Raw genomic sequence first — 23,540 nt, 5'->3', positions numbered from 1 at the left:
CATCTACTTATTAGCATATAGATTAGCTTCTGGCGGGGCCGGGTAAATTAAGGTGGAAGAAGGAAGGTTAGAGAAGGAATGAGGAGGATAAAAGGTGGAAACAGCATGATGGGAAGGAACAGAGCAAGGTGACTGCAAACAACAGGATGGGAAGCTACTGTTTTCTTTATGTTGTCTATCACCTTCCTCTCTTGTTTCATTGTCATTTTCACATGTGCTTCATTCATTCTGAAGACAGAGGATGGGAAAAGCGAGTGTGAGACAGGAAAAGATATAGACAGAAAAATGAAGATGGACAGATGAGGAAGAGGCAGTAAACTGGGACGGAATGAGATGGGATGGGATGGGGGTGCTGCTGTCTGTCTGGTCTGGGTCTGATCCATATTAGTTACTCACTCATCCACTCAGCATGAAATGAGTGGGGGGCAGGGAAATGAGGCGGGGGTGGGCAGCCACCGGGAGAGGCGGAGGGGGCGAGGACAGATGCGAGAGCATTGAGAGATGGAGGAATGCTGATTTCATGGTCTCGCACATCACTAAAATTTGGACTCATTTAGCGCCTTTAATGAAGTGCTGTAAACCTCAGTCTGTCAGTGGTTACTAGTCTGGTTATATTGGTAATGCTGCACTGGTGATCAGCAGATATCTCATCAATGAGGCCTTTCTTTTTGGTCTTTTGTCCCTTAAATATTTTTGTACGCCTGCATTTTTTTTTTTTTTTTTTACATTTTATTAAATTTAATTTAATAGACGTTTTATATGATACATTTTTAATAGTTTTATTTAATACTTTTTTATTTTTTTTATTGAATTTTATATTATTTGTTATATTTTCAATGCTATGCATGCATGCTTATTTTATTATATTTTATAACAGTTTTATTTTTTTATTTTATTTGTTTATATTTATATACTTAGTATTTTTATTATTAATACTTTATATATTTATAAAAGTAGCTTTTTTAATAATTTTATTTAATACAATTTATTGGATTATATTTTAATAGAATCTTAGATTATTTTTATATTTTTAATTTATGCTTATTATATTTAATTTTACACACTTTTGATATTTTTAATGGATTTTATATTATTTTTACATTTTGTATTATATTTATTATATATTTTATTATTATATTTTATAATAGTTTTTTTTTTGTATTTTTTTTTTACTATTTTATTAGTTTATATTTTTATTGAAATTTATATTATTTTTACATTTTTAATTTAATTAATGCTTATATTTTATAGTAGTTTTTTATTTGATTTGATTATAATATATATACTTTGAATTATTGTACTATTTTATTAGATTATATATGTATTTAGGGCTGCACGATTAATCGTTTTTAAACCGAAATCGCGATTTGAAAGGGTGCGATTTTCAAATCGCAAGAGCTGCGATTATTTCGATTGATTATCAAATGTGGTAACAAGCATATAAGTCGTTTTTGATAGGTCGCTTCATGTGCATATTACGTCTTCATGCTTAAATTACGTTTGATGCAGAGTTTAACCAATAGGGGGCATTTTAACACTGCATGTAGAGACATGCACGGGACGGATTTTTTCAGTCCCGCATCCGCAGAAATATGTTAATCTCGTTCAGTTCCCGCCTCGACATTCATGTTTTGTCCCGCTCCTGCCCGCATAAAAGTAACCTATATAGTTTTTTTTCAGTACATCAATTGAATTTACATGAAACAGTTTTGTAACATCTCGTAATTTCACAAAACCCCAGCATAAACGCTCCTGATAAAATATTTGTTATATAGGCTAAGCATCAACATTCACAAACCACTGTTATTCTTAACAGAAGAGCAAGCATGAGCTACTGTGTGTATCCATAGCAGAATGCAAGCAGACAAAGCTAAAGTTGACATCTCAGTTCATATGCGATCTCAGAAAGCTCTAACACAATTAATATTATGCACAATGAATCTTTCACAATGTTTTAATTCGCGAGCACGCAATATTCAGCACTGTGCAAGAATGTTTGAGCAGTGAGTGGATTCTAACTTAAACACCTCTGATGATGACTGCCTATTCTTGTGTTTACTAATCATAGCTGTAAGTTGTATACTAGTTGTTCTTGCTGCTTTTGTGCAATAGATGAATAACAATATTTTGCTTTTTAGATATTTCTATTTTGCGGGGGTCCCGCGAATCATTTTATTTTCCCGCGTCCCGAACAGCCGCACTCGCCCATCCAGTTTTGTCCCGCGCCGCAGTCGGTTGCCTCGGGTCCCGCTATACTCCCGTAGGAGTGCAGGTCTCTACTGCATGTACTGAGCAAATAACGTTAACGCCATTTGGAAAAGATGAGCGGGAGCAGCGGCTCAACTTCCCAACAAAGTGTCTCTTAATGTAGGTTATCATCAGTGTTTTACTGATGTAAAATTGTTTACAGTATGTTTGGATCTTAAGATTTAAGGACGTTTGAGATTTTAATTATATTTTATTATAAAATTATATATATATATATATATATATATATATATATATATATATATATATATATATTTTTTATTTTTTTATTTTTTTTTAATAATATTTTATTATAGAATTTTAATTGTTAATTTTATTTTATTTTATTTTATTTTATTTAAGATACTGTAGTTATTTTCTTAATTTGTCATGATAACTGACAACTTTATTTTAAAAAAAGGCAACAATGTTTAAGAGGTTTTAAATAAACAGTAGAACAGTGTAGCATACTTTGTGATTATGCTTGGTCTTTCTTTGGTGCTGTTAAAACCACCATATCAAACCTGTAGCTCTTTTATGAAATCGTAGTAAATCGCATTTTAAATCGCAAATCGCAATTTTGATCAGAAAAATCGCAATTAGATTTTTTCTCCAAATCGTGCAGCCCTATATGTATTACATTTATATATTTTTAATTTATGCTTATTTTATTATAAAATAGTTTATTTTATTTGTTTATATTTATATACTTTATTTTTTATGCTTTTATATATATTTATAAATTTACCTTTTTAAAATATTTTTATTTAATACTTTTTTATTAGATTTTATTATTATTTAAAAGTTTTATTTTTTATTTTATTTGTTAACTATATTGATAAGCTTTGTATTTTTAATTTTTAATACTTTTTATATATTTATAAAAGCAGCTTTTTTGTTATTTTTATTAGATTACATTTTTTTTATTTAATTTATGCTTATTTTATAATAGTTTTATTTATTTTATTTGTTTATATTTATGTTTGTATTTTTTTTGAGTGTGTACTATTTTATTAGATTATATTTCTATTGAAATGTATATTATTTTTATATTTAATTTATGCTTATTTTATAATAGTTTTGTTTTATTTGTATATATATAAAATCAGACTGATGCTAATAAATGAATATGATGGATATGAAATGGTCATTTAAACATGTTTTTAAATTAAATTGAAATCAAGCATCAATCTGTATCCAATTTTATTTAGTGCTCATATAGTGCTTTTTACAGTTCAAATTGTTTCAGAGCAGATTTATGAAAAAAAATCATAATGTTAATGTTTATAATATTTTTATCTTCATGCCTTATAGTTGCATTTTAGAGTACAAGCAATCAAGCAGTTAAGATATGCACTGTATGGCCAGAGCAACAAATCACAGCCAAAGCGCACTTGCCGGTGGGCTTTACTTGACTAATGGCAGCGTACGACAGTGAAAAGTCTCGCTGTAACCCTTTTTCACCTTCTCTCCATCCTGCTCTCTTTTCTTTCTCCTCTGAGACTCAGTTAATTGGCGTCCCTTTGGTACCCCATTCTGTGGCGGTACAGCCTCTATGGCCCCAGACAGACATTCCCAAGTGACTCTGTTTCCCTCTGCAGAGTCGCAGCATCAATGCAGCCGAGATGGATTAGCTCTCCCTAAGAAGGCTGTGAATATAGTACACTGATGATGACCACTAAGATGGGTTACAGAGGGGGCCCCTCATACTTATTAATGGGAAGGAGGATATGAATGTCAGTAATGAGCACCTCTGGAACCACAAACCTTATTATGATCATAGAAAAGATAAAGAATAATGATGTTGGCTTTGGTTGTTAGGCGTTCATTGATTTATTCTTTTATATGGCTAGCATCGTTTTGGTTATTTATAGGTACACTTGAGTCATTTTTTATATTTTACTCTTCGTTTGTTTAAAATAATGCATGCTTTCATTAGAGGAAGACTCCAGTCATATTAGCCAATTAAAAGTTATTGTATTTTGTAGTCTTCTGAGAATGAGAGAATAAAATTGTATGGCCAGTCAAACATTATTAACTTTGTCTTAGTGAACCCATTGTTATTGAATTTTTTTTGTAGTAAATTAAAGGAATAATTCACTCAGAAATTTAAATTCTGTGATGTTGTTCCAAAACCTTCAAACACAAATTAAAATATTTTTGATGAAATCTGAAAGCTTTCTGACCCTGCATAGACAACGCAACTGAAATGTTCAAGGGCCAGAAAGATAGTAAAGACATCATTAAAATAATCCATGTGACATTAATGGTTCAACCAGGTATCACTATTTTTATTTATGCTATTTTATTGGATTATATATTTTATTTAATTTTATGTTATTTTTATATTTTTAATTTATGCTTATTTAATTATATTTTACAAAAGTTGTATTTTTTATTTTATTTGTTTAAATTTATATACTTTTAATTTTTAATCCTTTTTTATGTATTTATAAAAGTAGCATTTTTAATATTGTTATTGAAATGTATATTTTTTTAGATTTTAAATGTATGCATATTATATTTTATAATAGTTTTTTATTTTATTTGTTTATAATATTTATATTTTATACTATTTTATTAGAATATATGTTTTATTGAATATTATTTTTATATTTTTAATTTAAGCTTTTTTATTATTTTAAATATTTTTATTTTATACTATTTTATTAGATTATATTTTTATTAAAATTTATATCATTTTTATAATTTCAATCTATGCTTATATTTTATAATAGTTTAAATTTTTATTTTATTTTTTCATATGTCTTTATATACTTTTTATCTTTAAGTGTACTGTTTTATTAGATTATATTTTTAATAGGGCCGGGACTCGATTAAAAAAATTAATCTAATTAATTAGAGGCTTTGTAATTAATTAATCGAAATTAATCGCATTTTAATCGCAAATAAATATTTGACCTGAGAACAGTGAGAAGTAAGTTTTTTCATATGGATTTTTAGTATACCATTGAATAATGACTGAACACATAAACTTAAGCAACAAAATACTGTTTATTTTTGTTCAACCAAGTCCAAAAGACCAGTGCAATATTGCCATTAAGTGTAGCAATAGGATACAGTGTTTCCCCAAGGTTTCCATACTTTTTTCTCTCGGTACTTTACCCTACTTTGTGTAATAACGAAAACATTTATTTCAGTGAAAAAATAAATCCAAAACTCTCTATTTTAACATTTTGAACAATAGGGCTTTACAATCTTTTGCTATTTTTTTTTTTTTCTAAAGAAATTCTTGTGTTTTAATTTTTCTCATAATCAACTGAAAGCATAAACATTTATTTATTTTTAATCAAATGAAAATAAAACTTTTTAATTTTTGGCAAACAAACAGAGGTTTGCTGTTAAAAACAATAAATAATAATAATTTAATATTTAAATAAAAATCGTAGTATTTTTTTTCTACAATTAAGTGGTTAATCTTGTTGTTATATTTATTTTTTATCATATATATTGTTTTTTGTCAATTATTTAAATAGGAATATTGTTCTGTTTCATGTTAAACCGTACTTTTATTTTGACAGGTTGCCGTGAAGTTTCTGTGTGTACAGAATGATATGATGCTAGTTTTCTCAAATGAAACGGTAAAAGTGACACTGACAGTAGCTTTGGAGATTGAGTCTATCTGTTCATTTGAGATGCAAATGCCAAAAATTAACGGGAGCATCACGCTGCAGTACAAAAAAAAGCGTCTCTGCCATTCTAACATAAAGAGGCAAACGGTACATGCAAGATTCATATTAAAACGGTCTTTTTGCATTTCAGTTTTCACAGATACTAGTCCATATCGCGATTTGAATTAAGTGACAGACCAACTTTTGATTTATCAATCCAAAAATCGACGAATTTACGTGGCATTCCGCGCTATAGTAAATTCGTTTTTTATGAATGGAGTCCGCGATCCAGTCTGTGTTTTCTTGGAGGAGACATTGTAAACGCGCCCCCCTAAGTTAATGGTAGGGGAAACACTGGGATATTTAGAAATATACTAGCCTAGATTTCAGAAATTCAGGTACCCTAGTTAGGTAGTTAGGTAGACCTTCTGTAAAAGCATTGAGGTGATACTTGAGGCTCGATGTGCTGCGGTGATATGCGCATTCCTTTGTCTGAACCATAGACTGTAAAAAATAGGTCTGAACGCTAGTTGGTGCTCCAGTATAATCGGTCCGCTGAAACTTATCCAGTGAGAAACGTTCCGCGGTGCAAAATTAAGTGCGATTAAAATGCGTTAAAAAAATTTAACGCGTTATTTTTGTGTAATTAATTAATCTAAATTAACGCGTTAAAGTCCCGGCCCTAATTTTTAATTAATTTTATACTATTTTATCATATTTAATTATTATTTTTTGCATTTTTTATTCGTAATACTTTTTATACATGTATAAAAGTAGCTTTTTTACTTTTATTTTGTACTATTTTATTAGATTATATCATTGAATTTTATATTATTTTTACATTTTTAATATGCTTATATTTTATAATATTTTTTTATTTGATTATATTATTTACATTTATTTAATTTGTATTTTTTATTTTTTTTAAATACGTTTTTATATATTTATAAAAGTAGCTTTTATTTAGATTTTTTTTTTCTATATGTTATTTCAGATATGAAGCTTCAAAAACATTTTTTGTGCACAAAGAAAATAAAATGAATTTATTTAACAATTTCTTCAAAAATATCTCAATTTGTGTTCTGAAGATAAACAAAGGTCTTACAGGTTTGGAACGACATGAGGATGAGTAATTAATGACAGCATTTTTATTTTTGAATGAACCATCCCTTTAATTACGATGCATTTGTGCAATGGCTTTCTCCAGAAAATAAATGTACATGCTTGGTAAGAAATTGCACTTTTAGTTTTAAAAATAAGTAAATGTTACTCCAGGCAGCTCTTTTTAAAAGTCCTACTTTAGATGCCAGTATTCATACCTTTGAATTCAAAATGTCTTGCCAAAAAAGTCATTTGTGGAAAAACTACGCCCTTGCTTTTTTGTTGCAAACTCTCTGCAAAAAGTGTTTGTAGAATCAGTCTGTGTTCTTTCCATATAATATTTGTTGTCTTCAGTGTCAAAATGCTACAGAGCAGACCACCTCTATGGCTAGCCTGGAGAATGTAGACATCAGTCCATGAACACATCACGGTGAACATTATGTGGACACTCAGACTTGTCAGTGAGTCTGGGAGTACATAAGTTACATTTCGACTTCTTTAATTAAGCTGGGCGATCATATCTACGGGGACTCTGCAAACCCACAATTTTAGCCGGGTAAACACACGTTTATATGCACACTGAGGGATCCGTCTTTGACTCCGGGTTAAAACTGAGACACTCGAAGCCCTAATTCCTTCAAGTAATCGGCACGTTAGAGTAAGCGCACACAATCAGGCTCCCAGTGCAATTAACCTCAAGTCCCACTCACAAGAATTCTGGGTCACTGCACAAAGGAGGGAAGATGGTTTATTTAATAAAAGCACTTTAACAGACAGCTTGAGAAAATGCTTCTGGATTAAAGTACGGGTGGATGGACAGACAGACAGATTCTTTCACACAGACTGTATTTGCTAAGACAAGCATCACTGTTATTACTCATGATAGTTGTGTTATGATACCTCAAATCATGTCTTGTTTAATTTTCGAAAACAGGCTAACGATTTACATCTGTCTATGACAAAAAAAATGGGTGGAAAAATCACTAAAAGAAGGACTGAAGCCAGAACAGAGACCAGAATGTATAAAAGCAAGTATAAAATTATTAAGAAATGTTTCCGAACCTGCTAGCATCATCTTGGTGAGTTTTGCATGGCAAAGCAGCTCTTACATTTTCTTACGACTAGTTTGAATTCATTGTTTTGAATCTGTTAGTGTAATTTCATAATTTTGTACACTGATATTTAGTCTTAACAACCTATCAGAACTTGAAAAGTTCTGTCATTAATTACTCACCCTCATGTCGTTTCAAACCCGTAAGACCTTCGTTCATCTTTAATTAAGTATTTTCGATGAATTTCAAGAGCTTTCTGACCCTGCATAGACAGCAATGCAACTGACACATTCAAGGCCCAGAAAAGTAGTAAGGACATCACTAAAATAGTCCAGAAAACAAAAATAATGACTTATTCAACAATTTCTTCTCTTTTGTGTCAGTCTTCGCTGCACATTCACAAGGGTGCCAAAAGGTATTCCTGTAGCTTTGTAAAATTAAGGTTGAACCATCGATGTCACATGGATAGGGATGTAACGATATCAAAATCTCACTATACGATAATATCGCGAAATGAAGTCCATGATAGAATATTTATTGTGATCTTTTTAAAAAAAGACAAATGAACACTTGGAAGAGAAAAGAAAATTTTGTACATTTTATCGTATGCAATTTGAGAGTTCAAAATGAAGAGCTCCAACCCATGTTCTTAACTAAGAAAACTTAAGTCAGAAAAAGTGAATTGACTTGTACCTGAGGGGACTCCACACTCTTTTTATTTGTGGTATACTGTCTCAGTCTAAATTACATTCACACTGGTGTTTTAGAAGCCGGACAAATTAGAATGTAATAATAACAATTATTCCTATGACAGTAATAGGCATATATTGTAAAACAGTTGCACTGTAAAATTAAAAAAAAAAAAAGAGTATTTCATAGGTATTATTTTTGCTTTACTCTACAGTAGGGAAATTACAATACTGCATTCCTAATTTTTTATGCTTGGAAGAGATATTTAGAATTTGGTCTGCAGTAATGTTACCCATTCAAACCACTAGCTGTCAGTAATTCATGCTGCACTTTTAAGCTTTTATTTTGACGGAAACAACAGTAGAGCTTTTGTTTTGCCTGAAAACTCCCGCTTCAGTGAAAACTGGCTTATAAAAACGCATCTCAATACAAATCTAGTGAAATGGTGTAGTCATCTGCAGCAAAAATAAAACATTATTGGTGGCCAAATGTGCACTAAACTCTCAGCACATGCGAGTTTACTGCATTTACTGTGAACTGAGCTGTTCTGAGGCGCAGAAAACACCAGTTCATGAGCTGATCGCCTGAACGAAGTGCGCGCTTCGCTTTAAAATGCACAGCAAAAACAGACTTGATGATGGGATTAATGCTGCATTCACATCATGTCGTAATTCCGAGATGAAAACATTCTACTCCATCTGAATTATGTGTTTCTATTGCGAAACTATGAATGGCAAAGCCCTCACATGCTTCTGAACTCGTAATTACAACTTGTAAACTCGGAATGATTGTACTGCCTCCAGGTTCATTTTGACGCTACTTAGGCGCTACCTCTGAGTCCGAGAACATGGAAAGCTATGAGTAAAATGTCACGTGTTGTCATCTCGGAATTACAGTAATTAGCCATATTGTGCTTTGGTTTTAGTTTGTTTGACATATACTGTGTCAAAGCATAATGGCCCAAAACAACTTTAAAGACCTTTTAAATTAGAATAAGAAGCTTAAATATATTTTACAAACCATCGTTTCAAATCGTCATGTGACCTTGATAATATCAAAACAGTTTTGCTATTGCGATACCACAATATTGATAGTACCATTACATTCAATTTTATAATTGAATTTTATCATTTTTGTCATTTTCTACACTGATTTTAGTCTCAACAACTAATCAGAACTTAAAAGGGATAGTTCAAACTAAAAGATAGTTAAAATTCTGTCATTAATTCCTCACCCTCATGTTGTTCCAAGCCCATAAGGACTTTGTTCATCTTCAGAACACAAAAGATGTTGATGAAATCTGAGAGCTTTCTGACCCTGCATAGACGGCAATGCAGCTGACACATTCAAGGCCTAGAAAGGTAGTAAGGACATTGTTAAAATAGTCCATGTGACGTCCGTGGTTCAACCTTAATTTTATAAAGCTACGAGAAAAAAAATTGTGTGCAGAGAAAACAAAAATAACGACTTTATTTAACAATTTCTTCTCCTTCGTGTCAGTCTTCGTGGCAGTCATTCATAACCAAAAAGTATTCATGTAGCATCAAAACAATTATTTGAATGCTTTGAACATGTCAGTTGCATTGCTGTCTATGTAGGGTCAGTAAGCTCTTGGATTTCATCAAAAATATCTTAATTTTTTTTATGAAGCATGGTAGACAGCAAATGTTATACAGAAAGAACATGGTCTGATTTTACAAACACCAGCCCAAAAACACTGGCTGAGAGTTTGAAACAAAAAAAAAGTGCAGTTTTTCCACAAACTTGTTTTTGGCAAGACAATTTGAATTTAAAGGTATGAATACTGGCATCTAAAGTAGGACTTTTGAAAAGAGCTGCCTGGAGCAACATTTACTTGTTTTTATAACTAAAAGTGCAATTTCTCACCATCACAAGCATGTACATGTAACATCATTCATTTACTGTAAAATGTCACTGCAAAAATGCACTGTAATTAAAGGGATGGTTCACCCAAAAATTTAAATTCTGTCATTAATTACTTACCCTCATGTTGTTACAAACCTAGAAGACCTTCGTTCATCTTCAGAACACTTTTTGAAGAAATTGTTGAGTAAATCATAATTTTTATTTTCTTTGTGCACAAAAAGTATTCTCAGGTTCATAACATTATGGTTGAATCACTGATGTCACATGGACTATTTTACCAATGTCCTTACTACCTTTCTGGGCCTTGAACGTGTCAGTTGCAGTTGTGTTGCTGTTTATGCAGGGTCAGATAGCTCTCGGATTTCATCAAAAATATCTTAATTTTAGGATTAACGAAGGTCTTACAAGTTTATAACGACATGAGGGTGCGTAATTAATGACAGATTTTCCATTTTAGGTGAACTATCCCTTTAACTTACTACAAAAATGTCCAATATCAGGGGGTTCACGAAGACAAAGTTAATAGTGTTTAGACATCAACGTAACTACCGCGTTCAAAGCCCAGAAAGGTAGTAAGGACATTGATTAAATAGTCCATGTGACATCAGTAGTTCAACCTTAATTTTATGAAGCTATGAGAAGCTATTTCTTCTCTTCTGTGTCAGTCGCCGCACATTCACCAAAGGACTATTTTTACAATATCCGAGCCTTGAACATGGAAGTTGTGTTGCTGTCTATGCAGGGTCAGAAAGCTCTTGGATTTCATCAAAAATAATTGAATTTGTCTTCTGAAGATGAACAAAGGTCTTACAGGTTTGGAACGACATGAGGGTAAGTAAATAATGACAGAGTTTTCGTGTTTGGGTGAACTTTCTTTAAATAAAACTGTCCGGTCAGAGACTGATGGAAACGCTGATGCAAGTGATGTCAATACAAGTAGGACGAAAGTCTTTGCTGTGCACCATGTAAAACTGGTTCCTTTACTGCGACAACGAAAACACACAAACACACCTATCATAAGTTATCAAGGAAGTAATCAAAATAATGTGTGTGTATTTGTTTTAAAGGCAAACAACCTGAACTAAGTGGCAGGATGATAATTCCATGAGGAAGAATGGAATTTAGCATGTTTGGGAATCTGGAGATCAGAACATTCTGGATTTAATACGATGCAGAAGTTTTTTTTTTTTTTTTTTTTGTCGCTGGATCTGGGTTGGAGTGATTTGCGCCTCTCGTTCTAATCCAGCTGTGTTGTTATTTGGCTGAATCACCAACTTGGAAGTACTAAAGAGAAGAGCCGTTTAAACGTACGCACACACGCACATGCACACAATCATCCAATTGCACTGTGGTTTGGCTCACTCATTCACATGGTATCCATTCTATATAATCTGGCCTAATGTGGGTCACATGGAATGCCAAGGGCACAATGACCCGGCCCTGACCCCGGACACGACTCTTTCAGATGCACACTTGGCATGAAGGAAACTGACCTTTAAAGCAATATCCTTTTGTAACCAGTTCTTTATCCTGGTTGATAATATTTCTACCATCATTGAGATTTGTCTAAAGTAAGTAATGTGTTAAGCATTCAATCTTATCTTTATATATAAGATTGGCAGGTTGCTCTATTAATAAAAGTGTATTTTGTCTAACACCAGGCCAGTGCCTTCACATCCACACTTTCGTCCCTCGAGCTGTCAGATCTGGGTTGGCTGGCTTTGGAAGCAGGTCTGGAAGCATGCAGTAAGAAAACAAACACATTCCCTCTCCCCAGTTCTTTCCCACCCTGTTTAGGAACCACGAGAAGGAAGGAATCTCACAACGTGCACATAAATAATGCCTACCTTACGTTTTGGCTTTGCCTTTCCTTCCTAGGATTGGATTACGTCCTGCTTTCCTGCTATCCTACACCATTTCTGGGTTGTGTTTGTGCTGTAAGCTTTACCGCAGAGCACAGAGAGAGAAAGTAGGGGGGGAATCTAGGCATTAGCATTCCAAAGGTCACATGTGACACGGCCTCAGCCAATCACAGGACGCATGCTCTAATGCACCTCCCCCTTGTTCCTAAATCCCTCCCTTTCTTGTTCTGTCAGTCTAGCAGCACCATGGCAACACAAAGGGCTTTAATTCCTCTCTTGGATTCATGGCGGCTCGCTTGAAATGCATGCTGAAAAGTTTACTGATAAAACAATTATATGTAATTAAATTACAAAATAATATGCACATTTGTCAAATATATAATGTAGTTGTTGACTTCTATTTGTGACCCTGATCCACAAAACCAGTCATGAGGGTCAATTTTTTTTAAAATTAAGATTTAAATATTACCTGAAAGCTAAATTAATAAGTTTTACATTTTTGTATGATTTGCTAGGATAGGACAATATTTGGCTGAGAACTATTTGAAAATCTGGAATCTGAGGGTGCAAAAAATCTAAATATTAAGAAAATCACCTTTAAAGTTGTGCAAATGAAGTTCTTAGCAATGCATATTACTAATCAAAAAATACGTTTTGACATATTTAAGGTAGAAAATTTACAAAATATTTTCATGGAACATGAACTTAACTTAATATAATAATGATTTTTGGCATAAAAGACAAATCAGTAATTTTGAGCCATACAATGTCATTTTGGCTATTGCTATAAATATACCTGTGCTACTTAAAAGACTATTTTTGTGGACCAGGGAAATACCGAAGCATAAAATCTTTCTTATATCCTATTTTGGATACACTTTCCTCAACCTCTATCTCAGTTTTTTAGATAAAGACAATGCTAACATCCTATGGGCCACGGGCTTCTATGTAGGCAATGGGGTTGCAATATATGCAAATATATTCAAATAATGGGGCACGAAGATCACAGTAAAACACAGTCCTCAGGGCCTTGGGGTTAAGCTGATTGGCTGAAAGGCTAATTCAGAGTGTGTTGATTGGTCCAGAGGGTGATTGGCCTTCATTTCAGTGGTCATGTGTTTGTTCCTCATCATGGGGGGAGGTGGAAGCCGCTGGAATATATCTAGCATGTCCATGTATTTGTAAATGCAAGGCTGCAATATATTATTACCTATGGGACTTTTATACAGTTTTGTGCACAGATATGCTTATGTTTTTTTATTTTTTGTCCGTTTTTGAACACCTGAAACACCGTTTTAGACTGACAAACACAGCTTAATTTTTTTTATATTGTAAGAAAATGTGGATCTCTGGTTTATAAGACAGAGCAGATGGATCCAAAATATCAGTTTCACATAAAATTAAATTCATTGTAGCTAATGTGAAGAGTTTGTATATTACACGCCTTGTCTTTTTATCACGTATTATATATCGCTGCAAAATGATTGCTAGGTGCGAATCATATTTTACACTGTGTTTTAATTTCAGACATCTCCTATCTAGTATCAGATGTCTGATATCCATAAATCTCTGTGTGCATCATATGGATTATTCTAAATAATTAATCTGCAATATGACTTATCTGGTTTGACCAGTACTTAATTATCTGGTCCCCAACAGCTCCCCTGACACTCCACTTCCAGACACAGTGACCCACTGCCTTAACCTGTTTTCCAGTAAAACAGTAATTCCCACAAGCCCCACTGTGGAGAAGCGGAGGCATCCGGCGGTATATCACATTTCACCTGAGAGGTGGATTTCATAGCCGTCACCCTGTAGAGCAATGGACCTCCAAATTGACATGAGCATCATATTATGTGGGCGTGTAATAGAATATGCATAATTCATGGGCGAGAAGATGAAATATTTATGCGGAGTCCCTCTGTGCCGCTGATGTCCTGTTGTAGCGCAGAGAAATACCTGCAATGGTTTGATGTCCCTTGAGTATTTTCCACATTATGAGCTTGGGTGGAACACAATAGGCTTTTAATTGAGAAGAACTGAAGGTTTAATTTGTTAATCAAATTTTTTTTACATTTAAAAAAAAAAAATTTGGTTGAAGCTTTGCGAGCAGAGCTCTATGAAATGTTCTTACTGTAGGTTGGTGTGATATCACCTCATTTGACCTTAAAGCAAAGAGGAGATGGACCGTTAAATGAGATCACAGCTTAAAAGTGATCAGCCAGTCATAATCACGAATGGAAGAGCTGTTTGTTTAGCATAAAGCTTATCCGCATTGTAGGGTGTTTTAAATTTGTTTCATTTTGCTGTATGTTGATTAAGAATGGAGGCATTTGCATGCATGGACTGGTGTGATATCAAAAGTAGGTCAGACAGAGAAAACACTTTAACTATGTTATGGCTGCCATCTTGTGGTCATAATTCGATTTACATCTTGAAAATTGAGGTATTGTCATAAGATTGTTAGCTGGAATATTGATATGCATGATTTTGTTAAAACTGTATTGATTCTAATTATTGTATAGTTTGAAAATAAATACACTTATATATATTTTTTTTCTTGCATGCACATGAGAAAAAGCAACTGTAGTATTTTCCTATTATGAAAGCTTTTCTTTTTTTTCCCATTGACCTTGTCACCAAGTACAAATGCTGACTGCAGTCACTGAATGCCTTCATGGCAGATTGTTTGACGGTTAGTTATGTAACGTTGAAAGCTGAATAAAAGTTGTATAAATAACCTTTCCATTGATGGTTTGGTTTGGTATGGTTTGTTCGGATAGGACCATATTTGTCCGAGATAAGGCAATTAAAAAAAATCTGGAATCTTGAGAATATTGGAATCTTGGAATATTGAGAAAATTGCCTTTAAAGCTTTTCAAATTAAGTTCATAGCAATGCATGGCCTATTACTAATTAAAAATTAAGTTCTGATATATTTACGGTTCGGAATTTACAAAATATCTTCATGGAACATGATCTTTACTTAATATCCTAATGATTTTAGGCATAAAAGAAAAATCGATCATTTTGACCTAAACAAATATTACCCGTACTACTTAAGACATATAAGACATATAGTAGTTTGTTTTCCACTTCAAAACACATTTTTAATGATAAATGATGTTCTCTTCCGTTCTTGCATGTGACAGGTCTGATACTGCTATTATTTATAGCACATGTGTCTTCTGTTAAACAGAACTGAACTGTAATCTATCTGCGTTTTATTGTGGCAGGTTCTAGTCTGATAGTGACTGCTAAGCACCTCCCTCTCCCGTCTGTGGCATCGGTGTGCCCTCTAATGGCCTGGTGCGAAATACCAGACGTACAACAGAGGAAAGATGTGAGGTTAGTGAGGACACGGGTCAGAAATAACAAGGCAAGTCTCAGAAGACTGGCTGATGAGGTTGTGGGAATCTGAAGATCTGAAACTTTTCTCGTGACATCTGTTCATCAGAATAAGGCATTGTTAAGAAAAAGAACAACAAACTCATTCTTGCACAAGGGGGCTTGCATGGGTGCTTTATAAACTCTCATACTCGACAAAAACCTCATACAGTAACTGAAATATGTAGTCAGCTGTAAGCATGTTTGTGCAGTGAAAACAGATATAAAAGTGGTGGATATTTACACTATCAGTCAAAAGTTTAAAAAGTCTGTTCTGCTCACCAAGCCTGCATTTATTTGAACCGAAGTACAGAAAAAACTATTTAAAATAACTGCTTTCTATTTGAATATTTTAAATGTAATTTAAAATTTAATTTATTCCTGTGATTTTAAAGCTGAATTTTTAGCATCGTTACTCACATGATCCTTCAGAAATCATTCTAATATTCTGATTTGCTGCTAAAAAAAAAACATTTATTATGTTGAAAACAGCTGAGTAGATTTTTTTTTTTTTTTTTTTTGATGAATAGAAAGTTCATAAGAAAAGCATTTATCTGAAATAGAAATCTTTTGAAACATTATAAATATCTTTATATGACTTTAATCATTTTAAAGCATTCTTGCTAAATAAAAGTATTAATTTCTGTAATTTATGAGCATATTAGAATGATTTCTGAAGGATCTTGTGACACTGAAGACTGAAGTAATGATGCTGAAAACTGAAATTTGATTACAGGAATAAATTACATTTTAAGATATATTTTTAAAAAAAGCAGTTATTTTAAATAGTAAAAATATTTCAAAAATATACTGTTTTTTTCTGTACTTCAGCTCAAATAAATGCAGACTTGGTGAGCAGAAGAGAGACTTTTTTAAAAAACATTAAAAATCTTAACTTTTGACTGGTAGTGTATGCCAGTGAATATTTCTCAGGTCAAGTTTAATTTTGAGTCAGTTCATATATATATATATATATATATATATATATATATATATATATATTGAATATTGTCTGAATAAAAAGAAAAAACCCGCTAACCGGATTTTTTGTCAACCTCCTCACTCATGTGCATAAAATAATAAAAAAAATCTCTATTTCAGTTAAATTTGGATATTTATATTGCTTTTTAGCAATAGTATAATAACAAAAATTAAAACAACAAAAAACAAGACAATTTCTTATTTAATTCTGTGTGTATTTTTCTCCGCCAAGGTGCGCTATGTAACTGAGTAACACTTTAAAATCACCCACAAAGACAGAAAACCGCTCACCTTCTTTTCTTCTAACGTCAGTGCCTTAACCACTTCCTGTCGACTGAAATGAACCATGTAGAGAAAAGATGAACTACTGACTAACATTAGCAATATACTGTATGTACAGTACATGTACATATACGTGTGTGTGTGTGTGTGTGTGTGTGTGTGTGTGTGTGTGTGTGTGTCAGGGTCAGAAATGACCTTTTCCATTAATATTTGCCCCCTGGAATTGATTTCCAGGTATTTTTGACAACTTTTGGGGCAATTTTTACAATCACCTTATTATTATAAAAAACATTATTATGATAAATATTAATATTATGACAAAGTAATTTTTGTGGATTATTGCTCTTTATATTGTAATAATCATTATTAATATCGATATAGAACAAGTATAATATGTTTTTGTTTCATTTTGGGCACGTCATATTCTGGCTTCAGAGACAAACATGTCGGTCCATGATGTTAGTCAAGTCTAGCACAAGTTATGCAAAAACTTGTGTTATAATTACTGAAGCTATAAAATTAATCTTTTATTTACATTATATCTGCACTGTGTTGTTTATGATGAGGGAATCTGCGAGTGTGCGCAGCTCCAGTGTTGTCAGCGCTGACTAATCTAAGCTTCTCTGATTGGCCAATGCATTCCTAAGTTCAGCAGAAACACGTTTGATTGGTTCTAAGCCTCAACACTGCACAAAACAGAGTGTAAAGCAATCTGAGACAGTGTGACCGAATCTAAATGTACTTTTTATTAATTTTCACATTTCGTTTTAATCACGGCAGCCGTAATAAGTTGTTTAATTGCGCAGGGGCATTTTTGCGCATTGGGTATTTTGGTGGCATTTTTGCCACAAGACCTTGTTACAGATACAGCAGTTAGTTCCAGTCATCTAATACAAAAATAGCATTACAGTAAAAGTCCATATACACTGGAGTACATATAATATAATATTGCATTGCAGATCATTTTCCTTCCTTTTTCTCAGAATTGCAAGGGAGTCTCTCTCAAAGGAAGTGTGGATGGTGCTTTGATTTTTTTTTGTCACTGAGGTTGTATATTTACATAAAAGTTGTCAGTATTCCTCTCTCATTGTTAATTGTTTATTTGTCTAGTTACGTTACTGACTTGTGACCTTTGCAGTCAGGATATTTAGTCTGCCGTGAGAAGATTGTTCCCTTTTTCTTGTAACTTGAATGGTCATGAATGGTCTTCAAAAGAGCCTGTTTGATGCTTTGCATGGCGACTTAGACTCTTTCCACGTGGATAATCAGATCTGAGAAATGGATGTCTGCCTTAATGGCACCATGAGAAGTTTATTTCGAGTGTAGACTGACCAAAAGTGATCACAGAAAATGACCAAAGTAATATTAAGTTTCTAGATCTGAGAATAATAGTTATTACTACATTATTATTATGTATTATTCTTAAATGCATTAAATCTAATTAGCCTTTTAATCATTTTTGCAGAGAAATTTAAATTTTGACCTTTTGCGTTGACCCCCATATTCAAATATTATTTGAATTTTTATTTAAATGTTTAAAAATTGTATTTCCTCTAAGGGGACACACTTCAGGCAAAAATTCAGTTTTTTCATGCAGCTGTCCAGTTGGAGATTTTGGGCTTTTTGGTTTTTCATAAAGTGTTTTTTAAGACTAGTGGAAAGAAAACATCCAAAAGACACTGTTATGTGTTTCTTTTATAGCACTTTATCTATTTTTTATCAATAGATTTCAATTACAAAACAAGGCTGTTTTCTCAAAAGGAGTTTTTCTCCTACACTGAGCCATAAATCTCCACTTCAGTAGCACTTACACACACAAAACTTTACATTTTTATTCCTGTCTATATTCTGAAGGTTTTTACAGAGGGATTTGTTAATATATAATTAGCTTGATTTAATACAACATTTTACTCTCCCTAAAATGGTAAAAAAAAAAAAAAAATACATGGTTTTCTGTCTGTTTAATTTTTTTTTCCTGAATTATGGAGTGACAAAATGAGACACCCAAAATCCCCTCTGTAAAAACATTTGACTCATATGTCAAAAAACAGACTTCATCCAGTGTATATATATTTGCACTAGAAGTGTATGCAAATTAGCACATATTTCATTAAATAATGCCTCATTTTAGAAAACTTGTATTACAAAAAAATGTTTGCAATTATCAATGTAATCAATCATCTGGGTAAGTAAGGTGATAACTATTAGTTATTTTGTTTACCCTATTCACCTGTGTCTCGCCTTAACTGATTTAATGTTTGTATGTGACACTTAGTAAAACATTTAATGCCTTTAAACTCAAATTAAATTAGTAAATAAAGAAAGAAATAATAAATTAAGTACTCGACATAGGACATTGTGAAAAAGAGATCCACACTACAGATTTGGGATGATTTTACCCACTGAACAAAAAACCACTGTGTTACTACTAAACAAAGAGTGAGAGGAATTTGTGTGACACAAAAAATGTGTAATATGAACTAGCCAGTGATGAGCTGTGTTTGTCTGGCTATGCAGTTTCCACAGTTACCACATTTTCAGAGTATTAAAGCATTCCCACTCTCTAAGCTTCTGCATGCACCAGTAAGCAAATACTAACACTCACTGAATGTTGTCAAAGCCTTCATGGGGTCTTTTGATTCAGCCTCTTGACCGCTGTTCTGAATGTGACGTCTTGCAGATATTCAGTGAGGTTTGCAGTTGTTTTTGGATTTGTGTGCTTGAAAGGGAAAACCCTATCTTGCCTTCACTAGTCAATGTATTTAAGTTCTCACTTTCACTCAGAAGTGTGACTGTGGCCTCAGACAACCTTTATGGTAAACATTGAAAGAGGGCTGTGCATCCATTTTGCAAATGATGATGATAATTATACTTTAAACATGCAAAAAAAAAAAAGCTCTGTTACAGATTTAAATTTTTTGTGTTGCTTATTATTACTTTTAAATCTTACTTTTTCAGATATTAGAGATTTTACTTTTAATACTTAAATTCAATACCAAGTTTTAAACTTAAGTCATCAGAACTAAATTCTTTATTGGCTGCTGTAATCATACATTGGCAAAATATTATTATAATTATTTGTCAAGAAAGCTTAATTCAAGCATACTTTTTAAGCTGAAAACCTCAGGAGTTGTGTGGTAAAAAATACAAAAATATATTAAAAATATAAATATAATATCATATTATAATAAAATGTAAAAATATAATTAAAAAAAAATCAAACAACGATTTTTAAAGAAACTAAAAAAAATTGACAAATTCTTTACTGGCTGCTGTAATAATAATATAATATTATATTATATGTAATAATATAATAAAAACTAAAATGTATAAAAAAATACATTTAATAAAATATTATAAAATAATACATCAATGAAAAATAATACTTAAATCTACTATTTGGAATTTCAAATTCTTTATTGGCTTCTGTAATTATATATTGGCAAAATATTTGTATTATTATTATTATTATTATTATGATGATTATTATTGTCAAGGAAACCAAATTCAACCATTTCCTTAATTAAAAAAAATAAATGTTCTCATGAAGTTATATGGATGCCTTTGTGCCTTTTTCAGGCTGAAATTTGTGTGGAAAAATACCAAAATGTATCAAAATATAACTATAATAAAATATTATAATAAAATTTAAACAAAATCAAACATCAAAAAAATCTAAAATGAATGTTCTCATATGAAGTTGTATGGACTACTTTTGTGACACTTTTTAATGTGTTTTTAGGCTGAAAACCTAAGGAATCGAGTGGAAAAATACCCCAAAATACCAAAATGTATCAAAATATAAATATAATAAAATATTATAATAAAATTGTATAATATAATAAAACAAAATCAAACATCAATAAAAAATATAATAAATAAACACTATTGTTTTAGCTTTGTGTAGTCATACTTTTTCAATAAAGATTTTCAAATTCTTTATTGACTGCTGTAATCATACGTTGGCAAAATATTATTAGTAGTGTTAGAATAATTTGTCAAGAAAGAATTTAATTAATTCAAAAATGAATGTTCTCATTTGAAGTTGTATAGACTGCTTTTGCAACACTTTTTAATGTGTTTTTGTCCTCAGGAATTGCATTGAAAAGATCAACCAGCACCATCCTCAGAATCTCTTCTTCTGTTTTCCACGGAAGAGAGTAAGTCATACAGTTCTGGAACGACATGAGGGTGAGTAAATTATGACAGCAATGTCATTTTTTTGGTTGAATTTATTCATCTAACAGCTCTGCACTTTCCAGTTGTTCTCTCAACCAGTGTACTGAGCTACTGAACTCTATGTTACCGTATTGAAAACGAAGCAACTGAAATAGACATGCATGTGCATGTGAAAACCACACACGTAAAATTAAATGCAGATCCTGGACTTGCAGTTTTTTTGCACTTGTATAGTCAGTACAGAGTTACTGCTCTTGCATAGTCAGTACAGCTTCAGAAACTAAAGCCATAGTAGCTTAAATTGCTGAATCTCCCATTAACAAACGGTTTAAGAAAGCAGAACGATCCAGTATATGATGCTACCACAGAACGTCACCGTTTCCATTCAGCTGATTTTGACTGAAGCTGGGCTGATGCTGCGAGGCCATAAACTTTTTCCATGGCTTTATAAGGCGGGATTAACCGTCATAACAGGTCGTGGTTAGCACTTCAGAAGCTGCGCTGCTGTTTCATTCAAATTCCTGTTTAAACAAATAGATGTGAGATGGCAGAGGAGGGACGTGCCGTCAGATGGCATACGTGCATGTTCGCAGACACGCACACATCTCGCGGGTTTGGCTTTCAGGGTGTGTATGTGTCAACGAGAGCGTATTGACTTGCCTGGTAATGGGAATTAGGTTTAGGTAGAAAGAAAGAGTGTTTGTGAGTGTGCGATAGAGTATAAAAGAGAAAGAGAGAGGAAGACAGATGCAAACGTTTTTCAAAATATAACAAGAACTGTGAAAGGAAAAGAGAGACCAGCTAATGGAAGTAAAATCATAATAACAATATTAGATTTTTTTTATTCTTTTGAAAGTAAATGTGAATGGTGCTTGACTCAGTAGGTGAATAGTGTAAGTCTGATTGATTAGAAAAGTAACTTTATGATTTTTGTTTTCATTTTTGTTTTATTTTAATTATCTATTTTTTTTATTTAAATTTGATTTAAAAATTAGTTTCATGATTATTGCAAATGCATTATGAATGGATAAAATTAAAGTGACAATATTAATTAGCATTTTCATTTATTTATTTATCTATTTATCTATCTATTTTGTTTTAAAAAAACTTTTTATTATTATTGCAAATTCAATTTTAATTTATAAAATTAAATAGATTGATCATACTAATCAATATTTTATTTGTTTATCTATTTAAATTGTATTTTAAAATATTTTTATGATTATTGCAAATGCAATATTAATAAATAAAATTAAATAGACTGATAATATTAATCAACATTTTTATTTATTTATCTATTTGTCTGCCCATCTATTTAAATTTTCTTTTTTAAAATCTTTTTATATTATTTCAAATGCAATTTAAGTTGATTAAGTGGATTGATAATATTAATCAACATTTTATTTATTTATCTATTTTTCTTTTTTATCTTTAAATCTTTTTATATATATATATAATTTTTTTAGCTTTTCATATTATTTCAAATTGATAAAATGATTGATAAAATTAAATGGATTGATAATGTTAATCAATATTTTATTTATTTATCTATTTATCTGTCTATTTACATTTTATTAAAAATAATTTTATGATTATTGCAAATGCAATTGTAATGGATAAAATGAAGTAGATTGATAAAATGAATCAGCATTTTGATAAATATTTTATCATTGTTATTATACATAGTCATAGCATTTTTATAATACTTTTATAATTATTGCTTTGACTAAATTAAATAAAATCATAAATTAATCCGCTTATATTACTATTTTATGATTATTATACATTCAGTATTTTGATCAATCTTATGAACATTGCACAATTTTAATTAAAAAACTATTTATATTTAAAACATATTATGTGATACATATATTATCAAATGAATCCAAATGTATTATATTATTTTTAGTTGATTATTTTGGTTGTGTTTGCGATTTTTAAAACCTTACATTAATTACAAGACTAAAAATGGTGAAAAATTTGAGATAAGATACACTGACCAGCCACAGCACTTTTCCATTTGCTTTCAGGTAAAATTTAATCTTAATGTTTCAATTCATAGCAGCCTAAATCTGTCTTGGTCCATGGAGGGGGCCATAATGAGAGAAGATTTACGACTGAAAGGTTGAATAGGAGACTGTGATGGTAAGATAGCAGGATCAGTGAGGGTTGTAACACCAGGAGAGTAAAAGAAAAAGAGATGTGATAGGTGGCACATAAGCGTCACACCTCAGCATCAC

The 23,540-nt window shown here is 31.8% G+C and overlaps 1 protein-coding gene across 1 annotated transcript in view; it reads right to left on the bottom strand.

Annotated features, from left to right (window-relative positions):
* Positions 1-12,560, bottom strand: part of phc2b (polyhomeotic homolog 2b (Drosophila)) — a 44,605-nt gene extending 32,045 nt beyond the window's left edge. The window contains exon 1 of the mRNA XM_073851508.1: positions 12,457-12,560. The gene's annotated coding sequence lies outside the window, so the exon portion shown is untranslated. The remainder of the gene's footprint in view (positions 1-12,456) is intronic.
* Positions 12,561-23,540: the final 10,980 nt, after the last annotated feature.

The sequence above is a fragment of the Garra rufa genome, chromosome 12 (assembly GCF_049309525.1).
Source record: "Garra rufa chromosome 12, GarRuf1.0, whole genome shotgun sequence".
Taxonomy (NCBI): domain Eukaryota; kingdom Metazoa; phylum Chordata; class Actinopteri; order Cypriniformes; family Cyprinidae; genus Garra; species Garra rufa.
Note: the sequence above shows the minus strand (reverse complement) of the source record. Positions and strands in the feature narration are given on the sequence as shown.